Here is a 23,261-nt window from a genome sequence, read left to right as displayed (position 1 = left end):
TAAGTCACTTTAGTCGTGTCTGACTCTGTGTGACCCCATAGACGGCAACGCACCAGGCTCCCCCGTCTCTGGGATTCTCCAGGCAAGAACACTGGAGTGGGTTGCCATTTCCTTCTCCAATGCGTGAAAGTGAAGTCGCTCAGTCATGTCCGACTCTTCGAGACCCCATGGACTGCAGGCTACCAGGCTCCTCCGTCCATGGGATTCTCCAGGCGAGAGTACTGGAGTGGGGTGTCGTCGCCTTCTCCGACAGTAAGTGCTTAATCAATGATAAATGTTTTACTGTGAAAATCTATCTTGAAAATATAGCTTTTTCAATTCCAGAAAAATCACAATTTAACTATATTTAAATCTCAGAAAGCCTAATTTTTAGGAAATTAGGAATTAGTCAGTGCTGGGTTTAAATCTTAGTTCTATGTCTGTTTTTCCTCCTTTCAATCTTTTTAGATGATATATCTTAAGCAAAACACTTTGCCACTTATAACCTTGGTTTCTCCATCTGTGAAATAAAATGCTTTTCCCCTAATCCAATCACCCAAAATTCTACACAAACTTCAGAACATTTTGTGTTTCCATTTACCTTGAACACACAGAATACCTAGAGTAAGTGTGACTGTCACTCTTCAGAGCCTATAATAATAGAACCTTGCCATGCCAACACAGCTAATTCACTACATAATATCTACTTCCCTTTCTGTTTACCAACAGAACTTGGATTTTATCCAGGGCAGCAATGCGCCCAGTTAAAAATGCTCACCTCAGACTTCACTGGTGGTCTAGTGGTTGAGATTCCATCTGCCAATGCAAGGGACATGGGTTCAATCCCTGGTCCAGGAATATTCCACATGCTGTGGGAACTACGGCAAAGCACCACTACTACTGAAACCCGTGTGCCCTAGAGCCCGTGCTCTGCAACAAGAGAAGCGACCTCAATGAGAAGCCCATGCATGGCAACTAGAGAGTAGCCCCCACTCATTGAAACCAGAGAAAGCCTGTGCACAGCAATGAAGACCCAGCACAGCCAAAAAAACTCACTTCTCAGATTTCCTTGCAGTTAGGGGTAGCCATGTGACCCAGTTTGACCGAAGAGATATAAGCAGTACTCTTATGTTTCTTATATATTACAAGGAACTTCTAAGAAAATTTGCATATACCTGATCAAAAGGGAGATACTCATCTGATATACATTCTCAGCCCTTGAATATTCCCTCTGTTCCCACCTAAAGCATGGAAATGACATTTAGAGGAGCAGTAGCCATCTTTCCAGCTACAAGAGCCACACATTAAGAATGATAGAGCCAGAAAGCAAAAAAAGCCAGATCCTTGCTGACTTCATAGAGATGCTGTCCTAATCCTGGACCTCATACTCTAAATTTCATGTTGCATTAGAAAAACAAATCTTTAGTGGGTTAAGCCACCATTGTTGGGATTTAGGTATATGCAACCAAATGTAGTCTCAAGCAAATATACTATCTTATGGGGTTACTATGAGAAGTCAGACAAGATACTGTTTGTCAAGTACTCAGCCCAGTGCCTGAAACATGGGCATAACTTAATATTATTTGACAAGTTCCAATCTTCTTCCTAAAGAGAGGGAACTGGAAATCTTTCAGAGAGCATGAATTCATAACAGAAAGCTAAGAACTTTATTTGTTCATCTGTAAAGTTCTTAGTGGGCTTCCCTGGTGGCTCAGTGGTAAAGAATCCACCTGCCAAGCAGGAGATGAAAGTTCAGTCTCTGGGTTGGGAATATCCCCTGGAGAAGGAAATGGCAACCGACTCCCATCTTCTTGTCTGAGAAATCCCATGGAGAGAGGAGCCTGGCGTCGCAAAAGAGACAGACATGTTAGCGACCAAAACAAAGCTCTTAGAATGATGCCTGGCACATAAGAAGCACTTTATAAATATTTGATCAAAAAATACAATCCTAAAAAATGATTACTGAACGCCTGCAATGTACCAGGCACTGTTCTAGACACTTGGAAATACAGACATGAAGACAACGTTCCTGCTGTTAAGGCATCTTCATTTTAGAAGGAGCAGCAGGAGAGGAACAATATAGAAGAAATGGTCATGAAAATAAAGAGGATGATGTGCTAGAGTCACCAGGTCTCCTCAGGTGGCGTATACAGGGAAGGCCTCTTGCAGGTGGTGACCTTGGAAGTAAAATCTGATGTGTAAGGAGCCAACTCTTTGGAGATCTGGGAGGGGTGGGGTGGGAAACATTGCTGACAGAGGGAGGTTTATCAAAAGAAAGCTCTGAGGTAGTTAGTTATGAGTCTGGCACTATGGAGAAAAAGTCAGATGAACTTATCTATGAAACAGATTCAGGCTCACATAGAGAACAGACAAGTGGCTGCGAAGGAGAGAGGGAGGGATGGAGCTGAAGACTGGTTATTAGCAGATACAAAGTATTATATATAGAATGGGTAGACAACAAGATCTTACTGTATGGTACAGGGAATTATATTCAATATCCTGGGACAAACCATAACAGAAAAATAACATTAAGAAAAAAATGTACATATGTATAACTGACTCACTCTGCTGTACAGCAGTAATTAACATAACACTGTAAATCAACTACATTGCAATAAAAAACAATAAAATTAAATTTTAAGAAAAAGTAGATTGAAGTATAACTTATTCAGATTCTTTTGGTAGTCAGAAGCCTACTGAGTTAGAAGGAGTGAAAAAAGTTGACATTTATGCTAAGAATCCAGGATGACAGGACCCAAGGATGAACATCCAGCTGGACCAAATCTGTACTGCATCCAGAGACTTAAACACTAGTAGGACTCCTCATGCTTCATCTACCTCTCTAACATGGACATGTGTTTCATTCTTATCTTCCTCCTGGAAGATCAGCTCCATCTGCTCTTCTGAACCATAGGGCAGAAAACCATGACCACTCATGTTAGATGGTATAGCTCCAATCATGAGCTCCTAGTCCAGCTTCCCAGGGAAGCTCACTGATTGACAGACTTGAGTCAGGTCCAGAAACAGCACCAGGGCTTCTAGGAGGCCACTGAACTGAGGTCAAGACAAAGGTAGTCACTTGGAAAAAGGGGAATCACTGTGAGCCAGGGACAAACCCAAGAGGCGTCTGCCTAACCTGTAGAGCAGCAGTGCCCAAGACAAATACAATATCAGACACAAAGGTAAACCACACAGGCTATGTAACATTTTCTAGCAGACACATTAAAGAAGTACAAAGAAGCGGATGAGATTAATTTAAATAATATAATGACTTAATCCAACATACCCCAAATATGATTACTTTAACATACATAATACAAAGATATTTACATTCTTTTTAACATACTAAGTCTTTGAATCCAGGGCCTATTTTACAATTGAGGCACGTCTCAATTCACATCAGCCACAAGTGCTAAACAGCCACACCTGGCTGGTGGCTAGCACAGTGGACATGCAGGTCCAGATTTCTTGGCTGAGATCTGGTGGATGCTGCTACCCATGTCCATCCGGCAGGCCCAAGGCTATAATGATCAAGCACAATCTTCTCTTGCCTTCTGTGGTTGTCATGATTGCGTGTCTGCTCTTGAGCTCAGATAAATGTGCAGGATTAATCATCACTGGCTTTTAGAGTGCACACAGCACAAGCACATTTTGCTGCCAAGTTGCAATTACAGAGTTCTTTCTCTGATGGATTCAGAGTTAATGTCTTTGCACTTCCTTTATTCCAGAAATGAAATTAAAGCCACTCAAACACACACACATAAAAGGCCCACAGCAACCTGCAGCTCCATCAGCAAATTGTTCAGCCTTGGTAGGAAGGTCATTAGATGGGTTTTAGATAGAACCCATAAAGCATTAGGAAAACAGATAAATGTCAAAATACTGGTTGCTCAGCTATACTTCAGCTCAGCCTACCCAAAGATAATAAATGTATCTCTCCAAAGGGGGTCTGCTTTCTCTTCGCTTTGCTGTATCTAGGTACTATAATAACCCTTTTTCATTACATACACGTCTCCCCCAAGTGTTAGGCAACACATATGTAAATAGGTCAGGTCTGTTTCATGTCACTTTGATAGGCTGGTTTCTCTTCTATCTGTAGATTTTTCAGGTGCATTTTGTTGAAAAGACCGGATGTGACTGATTTAGAAGTCTTTTATTTCTCTGTCTGGAGGCAATTTGTAATGGTGGCCTCATAATTTGGTAGCTACTACACATCAAGCTGACATGAACTTGGGCAAACTTCGGGAGATGGTGAGGGACAGGAAGGCCTGGTATGGTGCAGTCCACGGTGTTGCAAAGAGCTGGACATGACTGAGCAACTGAGAAACAACAATACATCGAGCACTTATCATACACCAGGCAACATGCTAAATGCTTACACGCACGATGTCGTTTAATTTTTGCAATGTCACCATACCTATGTAATATTATTAACACACCCCCACTTTCCAGCGAAGGAAAGTGAGGTTTGTGAAAGGCTAAGCATGTTATTTGAAGTGATATGGGTACAAAGTAACACAGCCAAGATTTGAACCCAAGTTACCTGACTCCAAGGCTGTAGCTGTTGATGTCTGAGCGTGAATTTGGCATGGTTTTTGAGATAGAAGTCCATCAGGTCTTGCTTTCAATGGCAAGCACTTTTTACCAAAAGGCATCTTTGAAGCAGGGTATTCAAGAAGAGAGGACAATTGGAATGGGGTCACCAGTGGACAGGCTTGAAGGTAGCAAAAGGAAACTCCTCTTCTGTGGGAAAAATAAAGACAGATGTGCCAATGCCTTTGAGTGCATTGGGAGAGTGCAGTTCACCAATTCTGGCAAAGAAGAATTGAACTCCAAGCCTCCTCCAGGGTAAACCAGCTCTGACCTTACTCCCTACAGCCTCAAGCAAAGCCACGTGGCTCCCAGAGATGTAAAGATAATGGCTCTGCCAGGCCTCCCAGAAGACCAATTTGGATTAACTAGTTAATGGTTATACACTAGTTTGAATAGGTGAAGGGCCCAATAAAATCTCTACTCAGGCCTTTTTAGCACAGTACTGAGCCCCTGTTGATGACAAATATTAAAGTCAGATTAAGCTCTCTTTAGTTTATGGCTTAAATTGAACCATTTGGAAGTACTAGGCCAGACAAGCAAAACACAGTTGGCTGTTTAATGCCCACATTAAACAGCCAACTCAACTCTGAGAGACAACACCAGTAATGTTCTCAGATTCTGAATTTTTTTTAATTTATTTATTTATGGCTGTGCTGGGTCTTGTTGCTGCTCAGACTTCTCTAGTTGCAGCAAGTTGGCGGCTGCTCTTTGTTGTGGTACACAGGCATCTCGTTGAGGTGGTTTCTCTTGTTGCAGATCATGGGCTTTAAGGCATGTGGGCTTCAGTAGTTGCAGTTCCCAGGCTCTAGAGCACAGGCTCAATAATTGTGGTGAGTGGGCTTAGTTGTTCTTTGGCATGAGGGATCTTCCAGGTTCAACGATCTCTTGCATTGGCAGGCATATTCTTCACCACTGAGCCACCAGGGAAGCTCAGATCCTGAATTTAATGTTGGTAATTTTCAGTGGAGGGCAGGCAGCAGATCAACATCTGTCTGATAACTAAATACAAAGATTTGATGTTTATTCAAGCACCTACAATGTGCCACACAATGGATTACATCTCTCTGATCAATATTTTGCCTGGACACTGGGAATGCTGCCACATCAGTCTGAACATGGATTTCTCCAACAGTATGTGCAAAACGAGCAGTAAAGCAAACCAGCAAACTATCAATCTTGCTTGAGAGCGAACTATCAATTTCATAGAGCAAAAGAGAAACCGAAAATCCAACAATTGCTCTCTTGAAAGGATGACCCTGGAAGATGGAAATCTTCATTTGCCAAACATAGGGTAAGTAACAGAATTTTTAAGAGCTATTTTGATAACAAATATAAATTGAAAAAATACAGAATATTTTCATTCTTTAAAAGGACCACATCTACTCAGATTTCCACAAGGCAAGAATAATAACTTCCAGTTAGAGATGGAAGTCACATGTCAATAACCTCTCCCTCCCACAAGTTTTTTTTTTTTTAAGTGAAGGCAAGTTTATCTAGAGAGAGAAACATTTCATAGGCCAAATGTGGTCCATCTCAGAAGACAGGCGTGGCCCTCCAACTCTTACCTACAAAAATGTGAAATGTGCAAGTTTCTGTACAAATAACCAGGCAATTGTCCAGCTGGTCTCAAAAGCGGCTAGACCTTGTTAATCATCTAACACCTTACCTCATGTGAGATAAACACAAGAGAAGTCAATGTCAGGCTACAGTATTGTCTCAAACCATGTTTTATTCATTCATTTATTCTTTTACTCATTTAACTAAAATATATTGAGGGTCTACTGTATGCCAGTACTGTTCTAGACATCAGTGAAGAATGAACAAAACCAAGATCACTTGTCTTCCTGGAATTAACATTTTAGCAACTTCTTTCAGTTCACCAACAGAACCCAAGGACACTTCAGTTTGTAGTTTAACAAAATGAAATAGCCCTTTAGGTAGTATTCAGATTTTTTTACATTGATATGTCCTTTCAGCAAATATTTACTAGGTTACTGGGCTACTCTGGAGCAATACAAATGTGAATGAAGGTAGCACTCTCTGTCTAGATGGGAATGTCAGCATTTATAGAAAAAAAATTAAGGAATGAAACACCATGAACTAAGCAGAAAGAATGCTGTGGTAAAATCAGAGAAGAATATTCAGCTTCATGGAGGCGGTAACTAGGTGGCATTTGAATTAGGATTTAAAGGATGAGTATGATTTGCACATGTAAAATGAGAGGAGAGGTCAGCATATTAGGATGAAGGGCAGTCTGTAATTGACCAAAAGTAACTGACCTTATTTCCTAATATACATTGTGGTAAAACAAAGTCCAAAAGCTGCTACAGACTGAATGTTTCTGTCCCCCAAATTCATATGTTGAAGCTCTAATCCCCAATGAGATGCGGGCTCTGGGAAGTAATGAGGTCCCGTGAGTGGAGACCTCATGATGGGATCAGTGCCCTTATAGGAAGAATCCTGAAAGGTATTATTCTCTGCTGTATGAGAAGACAGCAAGAAGGCACCATCTATAAGCCAAGACGAGAGCCCTCACCAGAACCAAATCATGCTGGAACTCTGGTCTCAGACTTACAGCCTCCAGAACTGAGAAATCTTTGTTGTTTAAGCCACCCAGCCTATGGCCTCTTGTTCAGTTTGACTAAGCAGCTATGTAGCAGTCTAAACTGACTAAGACAAAACCAAAGATTTCAAAGAAGTTTTAAACTTCTTTATCCAAATGAAGTTTTAGAGCATCTGGTACCCTCAATTCAACTAAACACTCAAGGTCTACCTACAATGAAGTCAAAGAGTGGAAAATTGATTTCGTCTCATATGCCCACTGTGAAACTGGCTGCTAGAAGTGTTATGTTATAAATAATCCTAAGGCTTTATTAAGGTTCAGCAGGAAAGGTCCTGTGATTGATTAGTGATGTCTGCCTCAGGCACAGGATTCAGACATGGCTGTTGACTTGCTTGCCATCCCCGGGTTCAGGTCACACACCTGAATTACCCAGTGAGGAAAGCTCTTAATAGAGGTTTTGAAGCTGTTTTAGCATCAGAACTCTTTGTGAAGATGAAATCTTACTCAATGTTCCAATTTTTTTAATCTTTTTTTTTTTTGACTGCACCTCACAGCATGTGAAATCTTAGTTCCCCAGCCAGGGGTCAAACCTGTGCCCCGTGAAAACAAGAAGTCTTAACCACTTAACCAGCCTTAACTACCACCAGCCAGCGAAGTCTCGACATTCCAGTATTTTGGAGTGGGGCTGCCCTCCCTGAAACAGGGAAGGGAGTAGTCTAGAGCCCCACCCACTTGCCCTCCTCGTCACTCATCAGAGAGGTACTAGGAGCACAGCCTGAACCATCACCACTTTATGAGACTGTGGCTTTCTGTGTTACCAGAGAGCATTTAGCAATTTGTTCATATTAAATTCCACAAGAGGGATGATCATCACCATTTTATAGATGCTGAGATTCAAAGAGGTGAAGGGCTAAGCCCCAGGATCCTCCCTCTTATTTAGGCTGGGGTCTCAAATGTCTCTCGCTCTGCGGCTCCATTAGAGCTTGTCTTCTGAAGAAGAGAGCTGAGTTGAACCGAAATAAATGTAAGGAAAAGGGGGGATGATCCTGCCCCTCTGTGTCAAATTCTGTCTCACTCTACCTTCACCTGTGTATCAATTCCACAAGCCCCTTCATCAGTGACACATTAGAGGTTTGCAATCCGGAGCCACTCGGGCTCTAGCATGACTCACATTTCCTCCTCACTGCAAGAGCTGAGGCAACTCGCACAACCTTCCTCCCCTCTCCTTGGCTATTCAAGAGAACCTGTCATCTCTACCCAGAGGAGAGCGTGGGGTGGAGCTGCAAAGGGCTGACACGGTGGTCAAGGTGAGTCCCGAGTAAGGCGTTGACAAATGACAGCTCGTTTGTTATCTCACCACGCTCACGCATCATCCCCACAACACTTCCAGCCTGGGCCTCAGCGGGACCTTCCCTCCCACCTCTTCTCCCCTCCTACCTCTTCTCCCCTCACCCACGCTGGCCTCTCTGTAACCCCTTCCATTTTCTGCACTGCAAGCTGAGATCTTTTAATAACATATGTCTGACTGGGTCACTCCTTTGCTCAAAACCCTTTAACAGCTTCCTGTTGTCCTTGGTACCTGATGGAAAGAGTACTTACTTGTGAGAGTGTGTGGAAGTGTGCGTGTGTGAGTGTATACACACACACTCCTGCAAGGGAAGATGGTTTATGGTACTTAAACTGAGACATTACAACAGTATAGGCTCCATTTGATGCACAGCAGGGTATACGTCTTGTTCATGTATATTAATGTAGGTCCTGACTCACTCCACCAAGGGACTGGAATGGCTGGGTGTTCAGTGTGCTTCCTGGGCAGGCAACAATGGGAAGCATTCTCAGCTATGCTTTGAAAACATCAATCCTGTTATAGAAACCAACTACAATGCAAAATAATAATAAATGAGTATTTTATTATCCCAAAAACTTGGACAGTAAACTAAGAAATGACCTGCCTGAAGAGGTGCTCTGTCACAACCTCCAGAAGATTTCTGGATCAATGGAAGAGAATTCTGAGGAGCACTGGGAGAAATTGAGTCATTACCTAAAGCCGTCACGTTCCTGCTCCAGCCCTCCTCTTCACGTTACTCAGGGACACTTGTTTATTTTTAGAGATCTTCATCATTTTCAATTACACAGGAACTATACCACTGGGGAGCGGGAAATTTCTCCTTCTACCCCTCTTGAATTCTTGTGGCTGGACTAAAAATAAAATTCACAAGAGAGATTATGGGAGAAGAAGAAACAAATTTCAATTCATGCACATGGAGGTCCCATAGAATTGGGACCTAAGAAGTGGCCAAAGCAGGCAGCTTTTATAGGTTTTAGACAAACAATAACGTGCAAGGAACTGACAGGACAAAGAAAGTAGGTTTGGGGTGATCAATTAGTGAAGAATCTAAAAAGCCAGTTTGGACTTGGGGCAGTAAAGGAGTCACACGGTTTGTATATACAGGCTTCTTAGCCTGACCTTCTATCTTTGGTGATAAGGGTGTCCTTCTACCTCCAGATGCAGGGAGGGCACCTTTCACGTGAGATGGATTTCCTGCTTCCAGGGAGACAAAACAGGAAAGTTAGGGTGTCCCTCTTGCATTGAAAATGAAAGTCGCTCAGTTGTGTCTGACTCTTGGTGACCCCATGAACTATACAGTCCATGGAATTCTCCAGGCCAGAATACTGGAGTGGGTAGCCTTTTCCTTCTCCAGGGGATCTTCCCAACCCAGGGATCAAACCCAGGTCTCCTGCATTGCAGGCAAATTCTTTACCAGCTGAGCCACAAGGGAAGCCCAAGAATACTAGAGTGGGTAGCCTATCCGTTCTCTAGCAGATCTTCCTGACCCAGGAATTGAACCAGGGTCTCCTGCATTGCGGGTGGATTCTTTACCAACTAAGCTATCATGGAAGCCCCTCTTGCACAGACTGCTTCTAAAGTAATTTTAATTCAAAAGAATCAATATGCCATAGAGGTACATTTGGGGGTGACCTTCTCTGGATTGCAACAACATGAATATATTTTTTGCTAAAAAAAATGTTAAACAATATCCACTCTCTACTCAGAAGTACCCACAGTAGCCAGTTTGGTATTTTGTGTCTTTTGTTTTATGGGGAAGTTGTTTTTGCTGTTTTCCTACAGGGGATGTATTCTCGGTACTCTACAACCTGCTTTTCTCATTTGACATTTTTGTTTTGGCCTATTTCCCTTTCCAGGTACGCAGATCTACATTGTTCTCTGTAATCACCACATTCTGATTCCACTGAATGGGTGTACTGTACTTTATGGATGGGTTTTCCTCTGAATGAACATTTAGGCTGTTTCTGATTTTTTGTTATTACACCCAATGCTGTATGTGAAAACTATGCACAGGTAAAGACAAATTCTCTAAAACAGAGAAGAGGAATTTTTGAGGTAAAGCATATATATACACATTTAAAATTTTAGGAGATACTCCCAAATTACCCTCCAAAAAGAAAGTTCAGGGATCTCCACTAGGCAGTGACATGGTTATACAGGACTGCTGTGTTCATACTCTTGGAGATTGTGTGGCCTAAAACTGATATAATGTTCACAAGCAAAAAGAGGCAAGCAAATTCATAGACTAATACAAACTCTAAAAAATAAAGCACCATTTTCACTGTCATTAGGGATTGGGGGCAGAGAATGGGGAGCATAAAGGATTTGTCAGAAGAACAATCCCTTCCTCACCTCTTCCTCCACCAAGCTCTGCTCCTCTTCCTTCCCATTACCTGGTTGAATAAACCAATATGAAGGGAGAGGGAGAGGGGGGCTTCAGACAGGGCAATTGAGAGCAAAAATTGGTATGTGCTGTAACACTGACTTTGGGGCTTCCCTGGTGGCTCAGTGGTAAAGATTCTGCTTGCCAATGCAGGAGAAGCAGGTTTGACCCCTGGGTCAGGAAGATTTCCTGGAGAAGGAAAAGACAATCTACTCCCATATTCTTGCTTGGAGAGTTCCATGGACAGAGGAGCCTGGCATGTTGCAGTCCATAGCGTCACAAAGAGTTGGACATGACTGAACAACTATACAACTAACACTGCTTTCAAGAGGCTGCCATCACCAGACTCTGTGAGCAAACTGCCAGTGGCTGATTGTACTGACCCAGATGGAAGTTTGCATGCCTTGAGCATCTCTCTGGAGACGCTCTGCTCCTCAGCTTGTGATGTAATAAAATCATGAGCATCCTGATTTCCCCAAGTCTTCTAGCCTTCAGACATTATTTCTTCCTTCAATAACCAATAAAAATGGCTGCTTTCCCCATTTCACATCCTGTGGCAAAGACACCTCCCTTCTCAGGATCTCTATGAGTTCCAGGGTTGCTTATGTGTCCCTGGTTACTTCCTGTCCCTGTCCTGTTCCTGAATCTGCTCCTGGCCTCTCGGCTCTCATACCTCTCTCCATGCTCATCACTGCTGCTATTCCTTCTTTAGTTTTCCCAAATACCAAGTTCTTCTGCAGTTTGTGGGTAAAGGAGAAGGGTCACAACACAATGTCAAACAGAAAACATTACAACAAATACCACCAGGCACCACTCTTCTGAACAACTCCTTGACCACTGTTCCCTGGGGGAGCTGCTGACTGAACTTCTCAGGCCCTGGCCTCATGCCAACTTGCCAAGTCACCTCCTCTCTCCGAAGGCCCTCTGCCATGTCCCCAGATTTCTTTCAATTTCACCATCCAGCTGTTGAGAACAGCTTCTCAACTCCTACTGCTTTCTTATTCAGCCGCGTAGTTGACCTCTCCTGGTCTTGTGGAGTGCTTGACAGGCCCTATCTGCTCACATCCAGGCTCTGCTACCTCTGCCTATTTGGCCCTCGGCACGGTACTCAGTCTCTCTCAGCTCCAGTTTCTTAGTATGTGACAGGGATTGCACCAAAATGTATTTGAAACGCTTAGCACAGTCCCTGGATGTGCATCTGGGCATCCATCATGACACCATCTCTCATGCTGGGAAATGATGCATTGAGGCCTTTACCTCTCAGAAGAGCTGTTACTGCCCTGAGTTCTGCCACCACCCTGGGACATGTGCTGTGCTGTGCTTAGTCACTCAGTTGTGTCTGACTCTTTGTGACCCCATGGACTGTAGCCTGCCGAGCTCCTCTGTCCATGGGGACTCTCCAGGCAAGAATACTGGAGTGGGTTGCCATGCCCTCCTCCAGGGGAACTTCCCAACCCAGGGATCAACTAGCAGCTGGCTTTTTAAATATTACTTTCTTTCCTATTAGTTGTAGAAAAGCTTCCTTCAGTTTAACTTCTTAAAGATCTTACTTGCGAAATGTACTAGTTCTCAGGGGTTTCATGAAGAATGGTAAAAGAGGTACTTGGGCAACTTAAATGCTCTTCTTTCAGGCCACAAGGCAGAGATTCAGTACAACCTTCCCCCTCTTTGCCCTCTGCTATCCACCCCTTCACAGATGGCACCTGCACCCAGCCAGGAGTTCAAGGCAGATACCTGGGAAGTCCATCCGTGAGTTCACCTTTCCCTTATCTCCTCTCCCCACCCCCACCAAACCCCCAGCAATCCCTGTTGGGGCTTCTCTATACATACCCCTCCCCCAGGCCAGCCCCATGCACTGAGGCCACTGCAGCCAATCCTTGCTGGACCCCTGGCTTCTGCTCTTGCCTTCCTGCATTCCATTGTCTAGCAGGCTAGCAAAGCCATTTGAAAATCTAAGTCAGATCACTTCCCTCTCTTACTTAAAACCCATCAGAGCTTCCTGTTGCCTTCAGAGTACAATCCAGGCTCTGGGGAAAGGCTGTGATCCCGCAGCTGCCTCTCAAGCTCCATCCCCCGCTGCTCTCACAACTCACTTCCTTTCTCCTCCTCTAAAACCCTGGAACATTCCTCATACCCTGTGACAACTCCACGTATCTTTCTCAGCTTGACAATTTCTGCTTAGAAAGACCTTCCCTGACCATCCACTCTAGCTCAGCTGACCCCCTCCAACTGCTCTGTATCATCTTGCCCGTTTACCACCTTCCAAGCCTCTCTGTACTCATTTGTTACTGTCTTCCCCCCAGAAAACTGTGAGCTCCCTGAGGGCAGGTGCTATGTCTTGTTCACTGTGTTGCCCCCTTCCCCTGGCACAGTAGGCACAAAATATATATCTATTGAATGAATGAACAAACATGGATGGACGGATCAACCAGGAAAATGAGGAGGAAATTTCCAGGAGAATGTGTGGTCTATGGACACACTCCAAGGGTGGGGTCCCCAGGGAGCTCTCTCTCCACACGGGAGCCTGGTTCCTCCCTGTGAGACAGGTGTAGATGGGAGCCAGGAGTGACAGCCCTGAAGTCTTGGGGGCCTCCTGCGGCTTCCGGAGAAGGCAGAGGGAACGGCTCCCCATCACTCAGAAACGCCTCGACTGCCTCAGGGAAAGGGCAGAGCTGCTGTCTCCAGTGCTGATTACCACACAGCGGCTGCCTTCCTCCACCCACCAGAGAGCCCACTGAGTTGCCATAGCAACAGAGGACTGTGCCAGAGTCCAAACAGGGATGTCTGCGTCTCCCAGCATGTCTTCTAAGGAGGGTGAGAAGGCGGGGCCGGGGGTGGCGGTGGGGTTGGACCACAGTCGTGCCCTGGTTCTGCCTCTGGTCTGTCCTGGTCTCTAAGCAAATCACCTCCTCTGCCCCTTACCCCCACCTCCCCTCAGAGCCTCCTCCTCTGTGTGTTCTCTCTTCTGCAGGGGAAGGAGAAGGGAGGGATGGCCTCATCTTTGTATCCCATCCAGGCCCACATATTGGCCAGAAGAACAAAGGACAAGGGCTCTGTGAGGGCTCACGGCTCTCAAGACTGCTTTAAAAACGTTTTCTTTTTAAACACCACTTTGTTGGTCTAACTGGTCACCTCCTTGAGTTTTTGAGGCTTTGTTGGCTGCCTTTTTGGTATCCCTAAAGAAGCAAAACCTCGCTTTTACTCCCCAGAAGCTAAATGGCCTTTGGAGAAGCTGCTGAGCAGCAGTTTGTGTCACGTGTCAAAAGGATGACAATAGTATCTACCACTCGTTGAATGTGTGAATACATCTCTTCTCTCAATCCTCACAACTGCCCTGGAGAAAAGGTGCTATAGTCTCTCTTTACATGTAAGGAAACTGAGGCTCCCTTGTTCCTGGAGTCACACTGCTGCTAAAAGGCCAAATTGTCATCTGACCACTGCCCTTTCGGATGCTGAAACCCAAATCGTGGCCACTACTCTATACTGGGAGGTACCAACAGCTCCAGGAAATGACCACAGTGAGTTCCACCGGCCCCAGCCAACCCCCTTGGGTCCTCACGTGGCCCCATCCTGGCCCCAGCACTCAGCACTTGTTGGCTCAGGCCCCAAGTCACATCACCCCCACAGGGATCTTGACGGCAACTCGCTCAGAGTGGGAACAAAGGCAGCTTTTTTAGCCCCTTCTTTAGAAACCTTGACTCCAAGCCACAGAAGCAGCCCCTCAGATTGGCTGCTACCATGGCAACTGGCTGCTGATCTCTGTCCAATTATGTCAGCCCAGAACTGCAGTGCCTCCGTGTCCATTTCCTGTCCAGCTCCCCAGCCTGCTAGCCCAGCCCCTCTGACCTCCAGGCAGCTTTGAATGCCTACGCCTTCTAATTACAGCTGCCTTTCAGTTCCCTTGTCCCGGTGGAAACCTTTGTAATCTGCATTAAAGGACTCCTCCTCCCAAGAGCCCATTTTTCATATTTGGCCTCTGGCTCTTTATCTGTGGTCTATGAAGCACTGATTGTATTACCCAGCCTGGCCCCCAGCATATGCACTCAGTCGATGCTCAGAGAGCTTGGACACAAATTTCAACTGAATTGTCTGGCACCAAGATCTTTCTGCTGCAATCGTGATCTTGTATGGGTTTACAGTGGCTTGATTTCAAGTCTGATTTCTTCATTCATTCATTCAATGAGCCATGAACACCTGCTACATTCTAAGCAATAGGGTTACCATATTAAACAAGACAGAATTGAACTTTACATTTTTCCCAGGGGAGAGGGATGATAAAGCAAACAAATAAACAAATAAAATTTGTGGAAGCAGGAGCTGTGATGCAGGAGCTAAGGGGCTCCAATCCTAGGCTGGACGTTTCCCTTTGTCCTCATCTAAGCTCCCAACTTGTGGAGGGAGGGGACCTCCAGAGGAGGGGGTGGGCAGATGGTATTTGGTGTCCAGTGGGCACTTCTGGATGGAAGTGGCAAAGACCGACCTCAGGGAGAGGGGTTCTTTAGGTAGTGACACAGCTGCAGATCTGAGGCCTGGCAGTTACCAGGACTCCATTCTCACTCTGTGTCCTCTCAGGACATCAGCATCTTTCCTTCTCATTGCTGTGGCTTTTCCCACAAGTCAGGAAGTGTGGCTGCTGACATACCTATGAGTTTTACTTTTCACAGCCTCAGTCGTGGAAGACAGCCTGACCTCAAGCACTCTTCCATTTCAAGACCAAAACACCAAGAGCAGAGACTCATTGCCCCAGGTGAGAGGTTCCCAGGCCTGGTCTAACCAGAGAAAGCCAAGGATGGGATCAGAGTATGACAAGGGGACTCCTAAGTTCCAGTTTAGTGCTCTGTGGTTGGGGGAAGGCAGACCATTCCAGGGTCTTCTAAACCACTCTTACAAAGTGAGACCCACCACAGTGTGTGCCCCGCTCCACTCCCTCACCCTCACCTCACCCCACCCCATTTCATATTCTAATGGCCTCATCTCTGTTTCAGAGAGGAAGCTTTGTGGGTTGTGCCCCAGTTCAGTCCCAGCTCTTAAGGCAACCCTCTGATCTGGGGGCTTCTCTGCCCGCCTCACCTGTGTCGCCCTCATGTGGAGTCCCACACACTTCATGCATGAGAGTAAGTCACCATCAACACTGGCAGGGACAGCAAGTATTACTGAAGGTCAGAGGGTAACAGAGACCAAACACCCCACTGCTCAGAATAAGAGCAACCTGTGGTTTGATTCTCATCATCTTCTATCCTTAGAGCTCAGTCTGAGGGTCTTATCTGGTTCCCCTCCCTCCTGACCTCACATCGCACACTGAGCTCACAGTAGGCACCTGCAATTTCCTTATTACTTTCTACTGCAGAGGCGTTCAGCTATCTGCTTCCACTCAAATCAGGTTCCCAAGCCAACCCTGGATATCCTAAGAACACACTAAGGTAATTTGTTCAACTAAAAAATCTCCATGCTGAGCCTACCTAGGACAGGAGAAGCTTTGGAACTACAGTTACTGGTTTAACTTATCCACTCTCAAATGCTTAGGGCTCTCATCCCCAAGGACCAGAGCAAGGACAGGAGGTGGGGGCAGAGGAGTTCACCTGCAGACTCTGATTTGACCCTAGGATAAGGCCTGTCCTCCTCAGTGCTGAGCTCTTGTAAGGCTGACTGGGAAAATTTACATACGGTATATTCCACTAGGCCTTCTTTGAGGTGACATCTTAAAAAAGATGCACACCATGAGAGTTGTGAGTTAAATTTTATTTGGGGACAAAATGAGGACTGCAGCTGTGGAGCAGTTTCTCAGAGCTATCTGAGGTGCATCTTCCAGGCTGCAATCCTCATTTTGTCCCAGATAAAACTTAACTCACAACTCTCATGGTGTGCGTCTTTTTAAGGTGACAGAGGTTAGATGGGGTCATGTGCTTGGATGCCTGAGACTTCAGGGATGGGCTAGCAGGTCACACGCTACTCAACACCCAGAGGGGGACACAGAGGAAGGACCAGTGGCTCCCAGACTGCAGAAGTTGGGGTCGCCTTAGCAAGGGACACAAGATTGCATTCAGGGAAGAGAAACAGTAACATGGCTCTGTTACCAGGGTTATTGCCCCAGAATCATACCCCCCCTTCCACTTATCTAAGGTTCAGGAGGAAGCTACAAAGAGGAAAAAAACAACTGGTTAGAACCAACTAAGCCCAAGATGGCAGAAGACTTGACTTTCAGTAGTCCTTGAGCCTCTATATTCTCATTTTAATACATTAGCATGCTAAATGACATATCTGTCAGTACCACAACAGTCGACAATTGCCATGACAACAACTGAAAAGCCCGTAGAGGGCTGAAAAGGAGAGCTGCCTTCTGGATCCAAACCACACTCCTGTTCTCAGATAACTCATGAATATTCCCCACTCTTTTTAATTCCCTCCCTTTTACCTCGACCCTCCCATATTTGGTGGCTCCACCAGAAATGGGGTGGAAGTTGATTTGTGAGCTACATTCCTGCTTTTCCATTCTTTGGCTGCTGAATAAAGCTAGAGCTGCTCCAGTCTCAGCATCAGTTTCATTATCAGCTACATGTATCTGATCAGAAAAAGAACCTCCTGGACGGGACAAAGGGTCTTGGTCTGGGCTAGGACCCCAGCACGAGTCCAGTCGACCAACGCAGTAACAGATCCTCTCTCCCACTATCAGTAAGACTGCCAGCTGAAAAAGTTCAAATCCATGCCTGAGTTTCCAGGGCCTGCACTTTTCACCCTCAGTGCCATGGGGCTCAGTAAATGCTGGCCGACTTGCCTCCTCTGCAGCTCTCTTTTGGATTTGTGAAGATTCAAAGATGACAGTCATCTGGGAAGATGTGCCTTACATGTTTCCAGCTGCCTGAAGCTGTTTCTGTGAATAATCAAAGACTTCCCTGTGACCTCAAAAAATCTGTGCAGAGGTAGACTGCCCACAAAGGGCCCTCGTGCTCAAGTGCCTTGACTTAGAGGCTATTTTTAATCTTCTGGAAGGATGAGGGGCAGGGATGGGGAAACCAGTTGCCCATGCCACTTTTCTCCTGTACTCCCCCTGGAGAGTTCATATGAGGAGTTACCAAGATCCTGGTGCTCATTCTGTAGAAGGCTGCTTCCTTCTCATCAGCTCAGTTTCCTAGAGTCTAGTTTTATTATGGACCCCTCCAGACTTTGTGGCCTGAGCAGACTGAAGGAGGTTTCTGGAAATGCATCTGACTTTGAATCCAGGGGCTAGAGACATGGCCTTGAGATCACTTTCCCTCCTTACAAGAGGGAAGAGCAGGTTAGTGGAAGGGGCAGAAAGCAGGCAACTTGGGTGATCTGTCCTAGCTCTGAGGAAGTCTGATGGTGAGCAGGTCATCGGCATCTCAGGATCTTGCTTTGTTCATCTGTCATAAGCATGGCTTGAGAGTTTTCTAAATCATAGACACTCATCTCCACCTTCATACTTTTTGTCACACCTGTGTATCTCCCGTCCTATTATATACTTAATCTCTTTATTTCTGAATAATAACTTGGCTCCACGCTAAGCAATACATCCATGAAACCACATGTTTATGGTGCCAGTTTTATTTTTTTGACTATGTGCTAAAACAAATATTTATTTTTAATCACACTCACCTGTAAAATCCCTGAAACCATCCTGAGTACCAAACACATGGAACACCCTTCAGAAACACTGGATTAGAGCATCACTTTGGTTCCTGATATCTTCATCCCTATCGTGAAATTCTAATAATCCCACAAAGGAAAAGCAATTTCAGAAAGAGAAAATATATTATTCCTGAGCCAACAGTCAGCATGATCCTTGAAACAAAATTGCTGTTGTTTTGACAGCTTCTCTTCTCCTATCATGGTTTATAGCACCCAACTCTTAACTCTAACTTCCTGAGTCTGAGAGTATACTGGGCCCTGGCCTCTACACTTCTCTTGGAGTTCCACGTGGTTTACTGAAGGCCTCAGTGCCAAACAGCCCCAGGCCTGCCCCTGTGTCAGGCGGTGGGATTGCTGTGGCCCAGAGGGAAGGGGCTAACTCTCCCACTCCCAAGGGGCTTAAGGGTTGGCCTTTCATCCTGATCAAGCGATCCCAAGGTTAGAGCAAGTGTTTGGTGGGTTGGCAGCCTCATCTGACTTCCTTCACACCCTCAGTGCTTCCTGGAACACTGGATGACATAGTCAAGGGGATCCTTGGCTGGGAACTCTCTTCTCTGGTAAGAAATTGGCAAGTGTGGGAGAGGAGAGCTAGGCAGCCAAGATGCGGAATACAAGATGCTTCCCTGGTGAGAGGAGTTGTCTCTGACACCTGCACAGAGAAACAAAAGCTGAGCAGATCATCAGCCAAATCACCCAGGCTGATCTTTTTGCCACCTTGCTGCTGCTGCTTCTGCTAAGTCGCTTCAGTCGTGTCCAACTCGGTGCGACCCCATGGACTGCAGCCCACCAGGCTCCTCCGTCCATGGGATTTGCCAGGCAAGAGTACTGGAGTGGGATGCCATTGCCTTTGCCACCTTAGGGGTTCTCAAATGTGGCTGATCATCAGAATTACTTGAAGGATTTTTTAAAAATAAAGTAAAAATGAAGTTCAATGCTGTTACATAACAATTATCCTCCTAGGTGTTTACTCATGACAAAAACATATTTATAGCAGCTTTATACATAATAGACAAAAACAACCCTAAAAGTCGCCTCAGTAGGTGAAGAGAGAAACAAATCAAGGCACTGCCTGCCATATGGTGGATACTCATGCATGCACACCTGCTCGGTCGTGTCCAACACTTTGCTACCCTGTGGACTGTAGCCCGCCAGGCTCCCCTGTCCATGGGATTTCCCAGGCAAGAATACTAGAGTGGGTTGCCATTTCCTCCTCCAGGGGATCTTCCTGACCCAGAGATTGAACCAACATCTCCTGTGTCTCCTGCATTGAGGTGGATTCTGTACTGCTGAACCATGGGGGAAGCCCCATGGTAGATACTACTCAGCAACAAAAAGTAATGAACTGTTGATGTGATCCATGCAATAGCATGAATGGATCTGAAAAATACTGAAAAGTAAAAGAAACTGGATACAAAAAAGTGAATACTGTATGATTCTGTTGATATTCAAGAACAGGCAAAACTCACCTTTGGTAATAGAAATCAGAACACCGGAATCTACGCAGGGTGGGGATTGATTTAACTTTCTAGGATCATGGAAGGACTTCCCTGTAGCTCAAGTGATAAAAGAATCTGCCTGCAATGCAGAAGACCAGGGTTCAATCCCTGGGTTGGGAAGATCCTCTGGGAAAGGGAATGACAATCCACTCCAGTATTCTTGCCTGGAGAATTCCATGGACAGAGAAGCCCGGCGGGCTACAGTTCGTGGGGTCTCAAAGAGTCGGACACAACTGAGTGACTAACACACACACAGGACCATGGAAATGTTCAATATCTACACATTTGCCAAAACCCATCCAATTATACTCTGAAGATCTGTGTATTTCACTGTAGATAAATTTTAGCTTAATTTCAAAACAAAACTAAAAAATATATCCCCCGACCCCATCCCATTATCACTGAATCAGAATCTCCAGAAGTAGAATTTGGAAATTTATATTTTTAAAAACATCCCTAGGTGATTCTGCTACACAGCGGACTTGGGAATCTTTGGCTTCACAAGCTTTGGTTGACTCTCTCGTTGTTTACCAGATTTAAGGAAGTTCTACTGCTGCTACTATAAAGACTAGCTACAGTAACAGCTATTGCTTATTGAGCACATATTATGCTCTCAATTCTTCCAAAAATCTAGTAAAGCAGGCATCATTTTACAGATTAAAAAAAAAAAAACTGAGAGCAAGAAACTTGTTCAAATCATACAGCTGATAAGTAGTAAAACCACTTAGCCCAAGTCTTCTTTACTACAAATACCTCATTCTTTTCACCATTCATTCATTCATTCAAACAATCACAAACAAATTAGTATGGTGTGCCTTCCCAGAGCCAGCCCATCTGCTAGGCATGATGTGGTACCCAACCTCCCTGAGAAGTCTCTAAGAAGGAGTGATGGGTGAGTGAGACGAAATCTGTAAGGCAGCATTTCCCTTTGCTCTGAAGACTGAAGGAGGAAAAGTGATCCCAGGCCTCTTTTGATTTTAATTATTTAGGTGGTTTGGGGAAAGGTAGGAGGTTTATGGCTATATAAGCGGAGCTAAAGGAAGCCTCTGTTGCTTACTTTGGGAACTTTCCAGAAGCTAACACCAATCGCCAGTCACGTTAAAAATGGGTTAAAATCATTATCGGATTATGAATAATTCACAAGGCACCCCCTGTTACCCATTACATTTTGTTCTACATAATTGCCTTCTGGAAATCTGCTCCCAGTGAAGGGAATTGGGAGTATGCATGAAATTGAATATTTCTTCCTTTGACAAGTAAATTTAAGCCAAATTGTGAATCAGTTTCAGTCCACTGCTGCCTACCTCCTCTGAGTTGATAAGACTGGTCTTGTACTCCTGCAAAATAACTGAGCAAGGAGAAGAGTCCAGCTTCCCTGAAAGGAGAGTCAGCTCCAGCTCCTGTTCACATCAGGCAGCGTCCCAAGGGTTCTAAATATTGCATAGGATTCAGGGTGGGATGGGGAGCTGGAGGAGGGATGTCTGGGGAGAATCAGAGCTAAACCACAAAATGAACTCTGGATGGTATGATTCAAGGATGAGAATAACTGAGGTAATAATCTTTTTTTTTAAATTGATGTAATTCATCCTTTTAGAGTATACAAGACATTGTACTCTGGCCTCTGGCAACCATTAATCCACTTTCTGTCTCTATAGATTTGCCATTTCATATAAATGGAATCACGTAACATGTGGCCCTTAGTGACAAGCTCTTTAACTTAGCATAATACTTTCAGAGTTCAGCCATGTTGTAGCATGTATCAGTACTTCATTCCTTTTTATTGCTGAATAGTATTTCATTGTACGGATATACTATTTTTTTTTTTATCCATTCATCACAGTAGAAATTGGTTTGTTTCTTCTTTTTGGCTATTATGAATAATGCTACTATGAACAGTCATGCACGCGTTTTTGTGCAAGACTTATGTTTTCAGTTCTCTTCAGTAGATATATAGGAGTAGAACTGCTGGCTCATGAGGTAACATATGTTCAGTTTTTTGAGGACCTGTCAAATTTTTCCGCTGTGGCTGCACCATTTTACATTATCTGCACCCTCCTCCCCCCCAGCAATGTACAAGGGTTCTGCCCTTTTCTAGCACTACCTTTCTTTTTCTAGCAATACCCTTACGTTATCTTTCTGGTCAAAAGTTATCTGTTCCAAGTACTAGTCACAGCTCATCTAAAAACCTAACCTACATTACTGGTTTAATGTGTCATCTCTCTGGATAACATTCACAATTTAAGAAAAGTTTCCCAGAGATACAATAATACATTATTCAGGACACATCCAAATTCAAAACATCTGAAGCAGAAAGATGATTTATTTACTTGTATAGCTGGGAAGATAGTGAGGCAGCTTACAGACTCTAAGGGAGCATTACAGGAACCAAAGCTTCAGCTTCAAGGTGAATCAGTCAATCTCTCTCTCTCTAATAACCTAACAGAAAGGTTATTCCCACCCCCAGCTTTCTAAGTCTCCCTCTTACTTCTTTGGTTCCCTCCTTCCATGATTCTCTCTCCATATCTCGACTCTGTAGCCTCAGCCTGGTCTCGTTCCACACCAGGTTCTTTCCGTGTGCAAGAATGATGGCTGCCAGCAACTCAGACTTCCATCCTCCCAGCTTAGCAGCCCCAGGGACAGTTTAGATCTAGGGACAGGGACTCTCTCCTAGCATCATGTGTATTATTTCCATCTGGATCAATCATGTGTCCAGGAAAATGAAATCTAATATTTGGCCTACACTTGCTTCACACCTACATCTGTGGCCAGTTCAGAAGGGGAATAGGGAAATAGATGAATAGGGTAGGAGGTGAGAGGGACATGCTGGGCAACCAAAAATAATCACTGCCAAAGACCTTCATTCAAAGGGGAGGTGCTAGTGTTAGACATTTCTGGCATCATGGAAATTCCAAGATCATAGGCAAATAGGTCATCATCGGGGAGGAAGGACCTGACAACAACCCCAAAGCTTATTCTGTGTCAAGAGCCAGCCCTAGTCTGGACAGTCTCCTGGGGTAACAGAGGACACTGCGTTCCTGGAAAGCCAACAGGCACTTTTCAAATTACAGGGCAATACATATCACTGCAGCCCACGCAGAGACTGGGGCAGACCCACCACTTAACCTGATTACTGCCTCCTTGGTTATTTCATTCTGTTGTAATTTTACTTTTTCCAAATGAGTGGAATGGAATCTTTTTTAGAAAATGGAGGAACAACTTCAGTAATTGAAAACATTTTCTATTTTACCCTCGGTG

The 23,261-nt window shown here is 44.7% G+C and overlaps 1 long non-coding RNA gene across 1 annotated transcript in view; it reads right to left on the bottom strand.

Moving 5' to 3' along the window:
• Nucleotides 1-3,353: 3,353 nt before the first annotated feature.
• LOC138988563 (uncharacterized) overlaps nucleotides 3,354-23,261 on the bottom strand; it is a 54,554-nt gene continuing 34,646 nt past the window's right edge. The window contains exons 2-3 of the long non-coding RNA XR_011464836.1: nucleotides 9,177-9,334; nucleotides 3,354-5,571 (exon numbers count right to left, since the gene is read on the bottom strand). This is a non-coding gene — a long non-coding RNA (uncharacterized lncRNA). The remainder of the gene's footprint in view (nucleotides 5,572-9,176; nucleotides 9,335-23,261) is intronic.

The sequence above is a fragment of the Bos mutus genome, chromosome 7, assembly GCF_027580195.1.
Source record: "Bos mutus isolate GX-2022 chromosome 7, NWIPB_WYAK_1.1, whole genome shotgun sequence".
NCBI lineage: Eukaryota > Metazoa > Chordata > Mammalia > Artiodactyla > Bovidae > Bos > Bos mutus.
This window is presented reverse-complemented; position numbering and strand designations above follow the sequence as displayed.